Here is a 7,603-nt window from a genome sequence, read left to right as displayed (position 1 = left end):
CACAGTCCAAAGCTGTGCAGGTTAGATGAATTGGCCATCCTAAACTGCCCCTTAGTGTTGAAAGCTGTGTACATTAGGTGGATTAGCCATGGTAAATTGCCTCTTAGTATCTAAAGATGTGTAGGTTAGGCGGATTGGCCACAGTAAATATGTGGGATTATGGGGATGGGACAGGCCTAGGTAAGATGCACTTTCAGACAGTCTGTGCAGACTTGATGGGCTGAATGGCCTCCTTATGGCCACTGTAGGATTCTGAGATTTTCAGTAATTCAGGTTTTTGTTTACAGGCTAATCTCTGCTGAATGTCATCATTCAAATACTGCCAAAATGTAACTATTAAATTTCTTCTTACTTTTATTGCTAAGGAAGGACCGAGGATATCCTTTGCCAGTTCAGTTCTGGTCTGTTCAGCAGGGATTTTTGGAATGAATTGTTTCCTCTGGAACTTGTGCTCCTTTTAATGTTAAAATCACTAGTGGATAACACTCGGTACAATTTTACCCTCCCATATCATCATCCCCTGAGTACAAACAATCCACTAGTGTTTTTCTCAGGAGGTAATTTTTTGCACACCAACCTAAACATTGAGGGACATTCAATTGTCCAGAAACAGGGTCAGGAATGGCCATCATTGCTGATTCCACCTCCCACTCCCCAGGATGTTGAATCCAATTGAGAGATTTCTGTCATCCCAAGAGCAGCTCAATCAACAAAGACAAGATCTAGTCTGGAATATACCTGCCTCTCCATTGCAAAATGCCTTACCATACTGACACATTAGAATGTCCTGCAGGTGATTCCCTTGGGCCAGCACAGTGGTTAGTACTGCTGCTTCACGGCATTAGGGACCCAGGTTCCCTGACGCTGTGGGTGACTGTCTGTACGGAGTTTGCATGTTTTCCCCATGTCTGCGTGGGTTTCCTCTGGGTAATCCAGTTTCCTCCCACAAAGTCCAAAAAACATGCTGGGTAGGAGCACCAGTCATGCTAAATTCTCCCTCAGTGTGCCTGAACAGGTGCTGGAGTGTAGTGACTGCGGGGTTTTCACAATATCTTCATTGCAGTGTTGATGTAAGTCTACTTGTGACACTAATAAATAAGCTTGAAACTTTGCTCACATGGCTCATTGAAATGAATATTAGGGTTAATAATTACTATTCAATTAGTACCCACCACTGCCAGTATCTATAGTTGAAATAATGCATGTCCCAGAATAAATGACCTGATTATTTTATGATGGAAAAATATAACTGTGGATATTTGTTGAATAATTTGGACCCTGTGATGGGAACTGGAATTGGGTGTAAACCTGTTTGACAATATAAATGCACCTTGAGCAGAACCTGCTTCCAAAATTTAAATTTACAACACTGTAAACACAAAATATGAATCCCTCCTGAAGTTCCAAATTGTAAATTACATTGAAATGTTATGTTTATTATGCTGAAAGGTTACCTGGAAATTTTGAAGTCCCCCAGAAGCATTAAAGAGCAAACAAAAACCTGAGGCTGACAATCAAAATATTCTTTGTGGTTCTTCCAAGTTTTATAATTATGCCAATTAAAATAACTTAGCAAGTTTACGATTACAGTTAAAAAACAACTAAAGACTTTGAAAAGATGAGCAGTGAAAGGCTCAGGAGGTTCCCCTTTGCAGTTACCTCTTTGTTCCTGCACCCAGCTTATTTTTTAATACATTTATGTCAGTTAGATGACCAAAGTTCACTGTGAGTGAGGACCAGAATGACTCACACCTGAATAAAGAAGTGAGTGAGCCGAAGGTTGGCTGGGATTTGTTTGAACTCAGGGCAAGATTTGCAAATGAGATCAGGGGGAGGTGATGGCCTAGTGATATTATTGCTTGGCTATTAATCCAGAAACTCAGCTGAAGTTCTGGGGACTTGGGTTCAAATCCCAACATGGCAGGTGGTGGAATTTGAATTCAACGAAACAATATCAGGAATTCAGGCTGGAATTTTACTGGCACGGCCACCCTGGGATCAAGGACAGGCGAGGCTTGGAGACCCTTGGACGGATATTCCAGTAAAATCCTGCCCTAAGAATCTACTGATGACCATGAAACTATTGTTGATTGTAGGAAAAACCCATCTGGTTCATTAATGTCCCAATGTTCCACTAGAGCCGCAATAATGTGGTTAGTCTCAAGACTTTCAACTGCTCTCCAAAGGCAATTAGGGATGGACAATAAATACTGGCCAGCCAGCAATGCCCATGTCCAGCTGAAAATGGGCCATCCCTTAAATGCAAGGTGCCCGGATAATCTTTGAAACTGTAATTCGGCTGAGCGCTTTGGAAGAATTTGTGGATCTCAGAACTAAGAACTTCACCCGGTTAAACTGCTTTCCCTATCTTTGCGATATAAGTTGTTGTTTGTATGACATTCAAAGCTCAGATTTGTAGAGAAAATGAGCACCATCGCACGAAATTCAATCATAAAGAATAGAAACTTATTCATCTTGGGGAAATCCCTGTCCATTTGTACACTCAGCATGATGTGTTTCATTGTAAGTCAACACCCGCTCCCTCATTCTTGTAAAAAAAAAGCTCTCTGTATTGAGACAAGGAATAGAAATGTAGGTGATTAGGTGATATATATATCTTTTTGAAAATAAGTTTCCCCTACTTCAGGTGTGCTCCAGTCAACAGTAGCTGGCTACAACCATTATAGCGAGCGAAAGCTGGCGATCACATTGAGGTCCTTCTGATAAACATGGTTCAGCTATTCGATTCTTAACATGCTCCTAATCAGAAAAAAAAATCAACTTTCAATTTTTTTATTCATTCATGGGACATGGGAGTCACTGGCTGGCTGGCATTTATTGCCCATCTCTTGTTGCCCTTCAATTAAGTGACTTGCTAGGCCATTTCAAAGGGCAGTTGAAGTCAACCACAATGCTGTAGCTCTGGAGTCACATGTAGGCCAGAACAAGTAAGGCTGGCAGATTTCCTTCTCTAAAGGGCATTAGTGAACCAGATGGGTTTTTTTGACAATCAGCAATGGTTTCATGGTCATCAGTAGATTCTTAATTCTAGATTTTTTTATTGAATTCAAATTTCACTATTAACCATAGCGGGATTTGAATGCGGGTCCCCAAAACATTAGCTGAGCTTTTGGATTAATAGTCTAGCGATTATATCATTAGGCCATCTCCTCACCCATTATTACTATTATCTGATTATTTGTGGATTACTTTACTGCTCTGAGATTGCTTCTGCTTCCTCAATCTTATCTTGGGAGCAGGGGGTGGGAGAAAAGCTGCGCATTATCATTGTTAATGCTGCAGTGGAATCATTAGCATTATAAATTGAACACCAACCAACTGCTACCTACCATCTTTTCAAATCCAAATCTTTGGGCCTGCATTTTAAATGTGGACAGAATGTTGACGTGTAGCTTCTCTCCTGTAAACTTGTAGCCATCTGACCCAAGTGTTTAGACAATGGATGGTTCAGCAACCTGAACAATGGGTTCATTGACTGTACTAGTCACATTAACTGATTTAGCTGGTAGCTATGCCTGACCAACTGAATTTTCAGAGATCTACTTTTAAAGGTCCAGTTTCACAAAAAATCGTGCTTCAGAATCCTTGCTGTAAAAATCAGAGTCCGGGACATACTGGATGGCAGTAGAGTGGGTTGTATGTAACTTTAAGGCATTGGTTGCCCAGATATCTTGATTTTAGGTCTAGTATATTGCTGAGGAGTTGCTATGGAATGCACTTGCTCCTGACTCAGATAGTATGAGGAGGCTGAAGTGGGTGGAATGATTCCATCTAATGTTACCTTCTCTCCTCACACATGAAATTGCTGAACACTGGGCCCTGGAATCCCCCTCAGGACCCCTCTGCCTCACAACATGAGCCATCTCTCAGAAATTTCACAGCTGTCTGGGGGAATATCCAGCACAGGTTACTACTGCAGGCTCTGCACTACATTGCCCAGGTCTTCAGCCTGAACACACCATGCTGAAATGTCTTGCTGGCTGGCAGAAGCAAGCTACACATGCATTCATTTAGGATCTTCCCCTGCACCCTTTGAGGCTGTGGCATGCACAGTTCACCAGTGGCTGCAAACATTACATTTGTACCATTGTCTGGATAACTAGGCCTTGTGTCCAACTTGTTCCCAGGCAGAAATTTATTTTCATATTTAATTGGTAATGCAAACAAATGTTTGTGGCCTTCTTTCATTATTGAAATGATATTTATTTTAAGAAATATTGTGATCAACATTTGATTAAACTTTAGTCCAGCGCTTTGCCACCTGGTATTTGGAGAGGCTGTGCTGCTCGGAAGATGTCATTGTGCATCTGCTCCTGGCCCAGGCCACCACTCATAACTCCAGAATGGGTAAGACAGTGTGGGTGGTCGCTTTGCTTGTCTGCCTCTCTTCTGTGACCCTGAGTGTGCCTGGGTGCCCATTGACAGGGACTACGCAGTGCGGCATGCTTGAACTAGGCACAGCAGGATGTTAACTGTTTTCACAGAATCACAGACTATTACCGCGAGAAGAGGCCATTCGGCTCATTGAGTCTGCACCGATACATGAAATGCCCTGGCCTGCCTACCTAATCCAAGATTCATAGAGGTTTACAGCATGGAAATAGGCCCTTCGGCCCAACTTGTCCATGCCACACTGTTTTTTTAAATCCCGAAGCTAGTCCCAATTGCCCGCATTTGGCCCATACCCCTCCATACCTATCATATCCATGTAACTATATAAACACTTCTTAAAAGACACCCACCTCTACTACTATCTCTGGCAGCTTGTTCCAGACACTCACCACCCTCTGTGTGAAAAAATTGCCCCTCTGGACACTTCTGTATCTCTCCCCTTTCACCTTAAACCTATGCCCTCTAGTTTTAGGCTCCCCTACCTTCGGGAAAAGATATTGACTATCTAGCTGATCTTTGCCTCTCATTATTTTATAGACGTCTATAGGATCACCCCTCAGCCTTCTGCGCTCCAGAGAAAAAAGTCCCAGTCTATCCCGCCTCCCCTTATAACTCAAACCATCAAGTCCCGGTAGCATCCTAGTAAATCTCTTCTGCACTCTTTCTAGTTTAACAATATCCTTCCTATAATAGGGTGACCAGAACTGCACACAGTATTCCAAGTGTGGCCTTACCAATATCTTCTACAATTTGAACAAGACATCCCAACTCCTATATTAAATATTCTGACCAATGAAACTAAGCCTTTTTCCCCATTCTGTCCACCTGTGATTCCATTTTCAAGGAGCTATGTATCTGAACCCCTAGATCTCTTTGTTCTGTAACTCTCCCCAAAGCCCCCTACCATTAACCAACAAGTCCTGCCCTGGTTCAATCTATAAAATGCATCACCTCACATTTGTCTAAATTAAACTCCATCAGCCATTCATCAGCCGATTGGCCCAATTGATCAAGATCCCCTTGTAATCCGAGATAACCTTTTTCATTGTCCACTATGCCACCAATCTTGGTGTCATCTGCAAACTTACTAACCATCCCTTCTATATTCCCATCCAAATCATTAATATAAATGACAAATAACAGTGGACCCAATACCGGCCTCTGAAGCACACTGCTGGTCACAGGCCTCCAGTTTGAAAAACAATCCTCTACAACTACCCTCTGCCTTCTGTCATCAAGAAGTCTCACAACACCAGTTAAAGTCCAACAGGTTTATTTGTTAGCAAACGCCACTAGCTTTGCTACCAAATAAACCTGTTGGACTTTAACCTGGTGTTGTGAGACTTATTACTGTGTTTACCCCAGTCCAACGCCAGCATTTTCACATTCTGTCATCGAGCCAGTTTTGTATCCATTCAGCTACCTCAACCTGGATCCGTGGTTCCAAGGTACCCTACCATGTGGTACCTTGTCAAAGGCCTTGCTAAAGTCCATGTAAACAACATCAACTCCACTGCCCTCATCTACCTTCTTGGTTACCCTTTCAAAAAACTCAATCAAATTTGTGAGACATGATTTTCCACTCACAAAGCCATGCTGACTGTCCCTAATCAGTCCTTGCATCTCTAAATGCCTGTAGATCCTGTCTCTCAAAATACCGTCTAACAACTTACTTGCCAGCACATGGCCCATAGCCTTTCATGTTAGGTACTCATGCAGATACTTTTTAAAGAATGTGAGGCATCCCGCCTCCACCACCCTCCTACGTGTGTTTGTTCATAGATCTCCGAAGGCGGAAAGGCAGGTAAATAGGATGGTGAAAAAGGCATATGGCACATTAGCCTTTATCTATCGGAAAATAGATTATGAAAGCAGAGAGGTCATGATGGAGTTGCATAGAACTTTGGTGAGGCCACAACTGGAGTACTGTGTATGGTTCTGGTCAGGCAGTGCCTTCCAGACCATCACCACCCTTTGAGTAAAAATGTTTTCCCTCAAACCCCCCCCCACAAACCTCTCACCTCTCAATTTTAACTTGTGTCCCCTCACAACCGATCCTTCAACTAAGGGGAACAGCTGCTCGCTATCCACTCTGTCCATGCCCTTCACAGTCTTGAACACCTCAATCAGGTCACCTCTCAGCCTTCTCTGCACCAATGAAAACAACCAAAGCCTAGTCAACCTTTCTTCATAACTTAAAAAATGTTTCATCCCAGGCAGCATCCTGGTAAATCTCCTCTGTACCCTCTCCAGTGCATTCACCTTCTTCCTACAATGTGATGGTCAGAACCCACACACAATACTCCAGTTGTGGCCTCACCAAAGTTCTATGCAACTCCATCATGACCTCTCTGCTTTCGTAATCTATACTCCAATAGATAAAGGCTAATGTGCCATATGCCTTTTTCACCATCCTATTTACCTGCCTTTCCGCCTTCAGAAATCTATGGACAAACATGCCAGGGACCCTTTGTTCTTTGGAACTTTCCAGTGTCAGACCTTTGTTGACATTAGCTGTAGGGGCATGGTAGCACAGTGGTTAGCACTGCTGCTTCACAGAGTCATAGAATCCTACACTGCAGAAAGAGGCCCTTCGGCCCATCGAGTCTGCACCAAACACAATCCCACTCAGGCCCAATCCCCATATATTATACCCACTACATATTAACTTACGCATCCTTGGACACTAAGGGGCAATTTCTTAGCATGGCCAATCAACCTAACCCGCACATCTTTGGACCGTGGGAGGAAACCGGAGTACCCGGAGGAAACCCACGCTGACACGAAGAGAATGTGCAAGCTCCACACAGTGACCCGAGCCGGGAATCGAACGCAGGACCCTGGGGCTGTGAAGCAGCAGTGCTAACCACTGTGCTACCGTGCCGCCACAGCTCCAGGGTCCTAGGTTCAATTCCAGGCTCGGGTCACTGTCTGTGTGGAGTTTGTACACTCTCCTCGTGTCAGCGTGGGTTTCCTCTGGGTACTCCGGTTTCCTCCCACGGTCCAAAGATGTGTGGGTTAGGTTGATTGGCTATGCTAAGAAATTGCCCCTTAGTGTCCAGGGATGTGTATGTAGGTAAGAGGGATTAGTTGGGATATGGGTGGGATTGTGTTTGGTGCAGACTTGATGGGCCGAAGGGCCTCTCTCTGAACAGCAGGGTTCTATGATTATGATTTTGCTTTTTTTAAA

Source organism: Carcharhinus amblyrhynchos, chromosome 3, assembly GCF_965287045.1.
Source record: "Carcharhinus amblyrhynchos chromosome 3, sCarAmb.v2.hapA, whole genome shotgun sequence".
Classification (NCBI taxonomy): Eukaryota; Metazoa; Chordata; class Chondrichthyes; order Carcharhiniformes; family Carcharhinidae; genus Carcharhinus; species Carcharhinus amblyrhynchos.
This window is presented reverse-complemented; position numbering follows the sequence as displayed.